Raw genomic sequence first — 4,555 nt, 5'->3', positions numbered from 1 at the left:
CCGGCGGCGGCGGCGGCGGCGGCGGCGGCGGCAGCGGAGCCCCCAGCCCGGGCCCCGATGAGTAACTCGCGCAACAACCGGGTGATGGTGGAAGGGGTCGGGGCGCGGGTGGTTCGCGGCCCGGACTGGAAGTGGGGGAAGCAGGACGGTGGCGAGGGCCATGTGGGCACTGTGCGGAGCTTCGAGAGTCCCGAAGAGGTGGTGGTGGTGTGGGACAACGGGACCGCCGCCAACTACCGCTGCTCCGGGGCCTACGACCTGCGCATCCTGGACAGCGCTCCCACCGGTAAGGCTGCAGGGCGGAAGGATCGTGGGGAATTGTAGGTGCAGTAGCGGGCGAACAAAAGCTTGCAGGAAAGACTCCCAACACCAGAGGAAATGATGGGCGCTCCATCATCGGGATGTCTCGAGCTGCCCGACACAAAGCCCGGGAATGCAGCAGACACAGTTGTACTCCTCCAGGGAAGGGGTGTGAGGGAACCAGACCCCATTGACATTAATCAGCCGCCAAGTGATAACTGTTTGAACCGAGGCTTGCATGGCCATATGGTGCTCAGTTGCTAAGGGGCGTGGGGGGGGGGTCTCAGATTTGTTGAGACAGCTTCTCCCCACCCCCACGCCTCCTGTGACATGAAATGACTTGAAGTTCAGTCGCTGAATGCTTTTTTGGGGCTCAGAAACGATTTTCATCTAAATATAAAACCTTTGTATCAAGAGGAAATGGTAGTCTGATCTCTTGAGCCACCAGTTAGGGTTACTTTTTCAAGGGAAGGCATGCATATGTGCTATTGGATGTTCTTTTTTGTTAGAAGCTCCTGTCATGTGCTGTGAGGTTCTGATCCATTCACCCATGGAATTAGTGTTTTTGATTCTCTACATTATAGGGGTTGGTTTGTTAATGACAGTAGTTTTAATATATGATAAATTGAAGATTTTTCATCAAAGTAAACATCTTATATTAATCTCATTCTCAGGTGGATTTATCCTCGATAATTGAAATCCAGTAGAAAATAATTCAGGTTTAAAATTGAATACTATTGAGAATTCTTTTGCGTTCTCTGTGCTGCTTGAAGACACTATAGTGGAGCTTGGGGAAGCCTAACAAATCATAAAGTGGGGTCATAGTTAATCGTAGCAGCAATAAAAAAGAAATGAATATAAGCGAACGCAACTTATGAACAGCTTTTTAAACCCCAAAAGGGATACATTTGCATGGTCACAAAAAAGTAAAAAAGCACAAAAGGGATCGGCATTGTTACCAGTTTCTTGTGTAATACTGCAAGCATAGATGTGAACATACTGGAAACAGAAGCCTGTCTGGTTTTGTCATGAAATAATAGCAACCATATATATATATAGTTATTTTCCTTTATTTCATTCTTATTTTACATATTGAGTATTGATTATTGTTCAGGGCTTCTTTTTATTGGTCATTGGCAGAATCAGTCTGCTAATTTTGGTTGTGGTTAATGTTATAGTTAGAAACAATATGCCCAGGTAGGATGCTGGCTGAACTGGAAGTAGAATTAATGTCTTCCTGATATGGATATGATTTTATACTTCTCTTTATGGGGAAGGATAAAATTATCTTCACTTTAAGTGTGCTATTTGTATTTTGCTAGGCAGACTCATGATGCTGTTATTTGTTGGTTATATGGATGTCTAAGCATGGTTAAAGGGGGCAAGTGGCACTGAACCCCTGAAAGCACAGCCCCTTTCCATTATCTGTGGGAGACAGAAGGTAGACCGACTGAGGAGGTGAGAACTCATGCTTTGGTTTCTATAAGGCAGTTCCAGTACCACCCTGCATTAGGATATGCCCTGGATTCCTGGACCTGTAACTGTGGCAGTAGTGGGGACTTTGGGCTCCTAGTCTCCTAAAGGATATACAGTCAAAAGCATTTGGAGACCACTGGCAAACTGTGTTCATTCAAAGGCCTTGAAATAGCATTAGGGACATGATGGTGCTGGAAATCTATGATGCATTTAATGAACGGCTAGATGGTAAGAATATTTATGTAGAGAGAAATGTGCCCTGTAGTACTTAGGTTATAATCTATTAATCTTTTCAGTAATTCTGACACATTCATTACTTAATCTCAAATATAGGGATGGGACCAATCTGAGGTGCTCAACAGTACTTCAGTGGCTTTGATGAGTTCCTCTACGACTCCACAAAATATGTGGAAGGGGAGACTGAAGGTGGGAACTACAGATCTTCATTTAGGGGGAAATAATAAAAGTATTAAAAAACTCTGGCATTAAAATTATAAGCCCAGTGTTGCGGGGATGACTCAGAGCTGGAGTTTTTGTTCATAAATGAAGTCCTAGGTTCAAGCCTCACCCACCAGTCTATTTTAATATTAGAGTATACCACAGTAAATATAAAACTCCTGGATAAACTGAACACAGACATGTAGAAATCCATTACTGATATATGGGATATAAAATGCAATGTTACATGTCTGACATCTCAGCTGCTTTTAGTTGAATTAGCTTACTTAACAAATCCACCTCAAATATTCTTATAACTCTTACTAGTGGCCATAGTTTACTCTAAAATCTTGGTTAAAAAGTCTATGTAGGGGCTGGAGAGATGGCTCAGTGGAAGAAGCACTTCTCTGGCAAGTGCAAGGGCCTGAGTTCAATCCCCAGTTCCGCCAATAAATAAATAAATAAAATAAAATAATTTTGGGGCCGGGGAGATGGTTCAGTGGAATAAGCGCTTCCTGGCAAGCGTAAGGCCCTGAGTTCAATTCCCAGTTCCGCAAAAAAAAAAAAAAAAAAAAAAGTCTATGTAGCAATCCAGTAATCAATTTAAGCGATTAACAAGGAAAGAAGGAAACTAAAGAATACCTGAAGACAGTTGGAAGAGCAGAAATACTTGAGTGCCCTTTTTGATTAGGAACAGTTGAGTAGCCCAGTAATCCTGGATAAGTTACTTAAGCAATACCAGGCCAGTCTTATTTAAAAGCGTGCAATAGCATATTTAAAAATTTCCAAGTGAAAACATTTTTAAACGCAAATGAGCTATTTCGCCTTTCTGTTCCGAGAAAATTCTGTTTAATCTCTGAAATTGTTGGGTTTGGCAGCACACATCTGTAATTCCGGCATTTGGGAGGCTGAAGCAGGAGGATCACTGTGAGTTGGAGCCCAGCCTCAGCTGGACCCTGAATCAAAAAGAAAAAACAAAACAAAAACAAAACAAAGCGAAACAAAAACCAAAAGAACACAAAACAGAACTCTAAAATTAACTACTTGACATTTGAGATTCATAATTGGTATTGTTAGTTTTACTTCGCTACACGAAATTTCAGTGGGTCCATTTACATGTCTTTCCTATTTGCTCCATTGGAGTTTCTCTCCAGCCTCGCAGAAAAGCAACAGTGTAAGCTAACAATGCATCCGTGGAAACTGTGGTTTTGAATCATACATACTATAGTGTCATGAAATAATAGCAACCAGCCAAGGTCGTATTTTGTCCGTAGCATCTGGATTTCATGGTGGGAAGGGGGAGTTATTAATGGGCAAAGTTTTTGCATAAAGATACCTCCAACAGGCTTTACCGGGGCTCCCAGCATTCAGCATCATTCTCTTTGCAAACGTTCGCAGTTTACACGTACAAAACTAAACGTCGCCTTTACGCTGCGCTAACGTCCGTCCTATTGCCGGCGCAGTTAAAACAGCAGATCGACAATACAAAGTCCCACATCAAGCTCAGTGGCGCTGGAAACGCTGCCCTTTAAGACCGAGCCCGGCGGCGCAGGCTCGCAAGCGGATGGGCCGCCGCTGCTCACTTCCTTTGCCCCACCTTCACGCAGGCCCCGCCCATTCCTACCCAGCCAATGGGGCACGGCGTACCAGCTGGAGGCCCCTCCAGAGACCCGCCCCATCGTCTCCTCAGGCGGGGGTAGGGTTACGGGACCGCGCAGGCGCACTCCCTCGCGCTGTGGGGCGACGCTTAGGGATCGGTTTCCTTCTCCTTTCTTTCCCAGTCCCGCGACTCTCCCAAACCCTGCCCTCCCCTGTCCTGCTGAGGTGTCCCTTCCCCGCTTCGGGTCTCAGTCTCTTAGAGAAGGTGCCGCTCCGGCCTTGGGTGCGGCAGTACCCGGATGTGGAGCCGCTCTCGCCCGGCGGGGACTCTGTGGCGGGGCGGAGCGCGGCGGCGTGCGCGGGGGCAGAGAGAAGGGGGTTCCTGGGCCCGGCGGCTCACCGGACGCCGACGCCGCGAGGAACTGCCGCTCCCCGCGGCTGAGGAGGCGGCGCCGGCGCTCGGGCGCCACCCCCGGAGCGAGGGACCGGGCGTGAGGAAGGGCCGGCCGCTGGGCTCGCCGCCCGCCGCGCGCTCCAGGCGAGCCTACCCCAGCTCTGTGCGCTCCCGGCCGGGGGAGAGCGAGGCTTGCTGGCGGCCGTCGCTGTAGCCCGGCCGGGGAGCCCGGAGGGAGCGAGGGAGCCCCGGGCCTCGGGCCCCGTCTCTGGGCGCCCTCGCTGTCACCTCCGAGCCGCCGCGCGCCGGCTGCCTCCGGCCCGAGTCGGGGGCGCGGCGGCTCCGGCC

This window comes from Octodon degus, unplaced genomic scaffold (assembly GCF_000260255.1).
Source record: "Octodon degus isolate 3935 unplaced genomic scaffold, OctDeg1.0 scaffold00075, whole genome shotgun sequence".
Lineage (NCBI taxonomy): Eukaryota > Metazoa > Chordata > Mammalia > Rodentia > Octodontidae > Octodon > Octodon degus.
Note: the sequence above shows the minus strand (reverse complement) of the source record.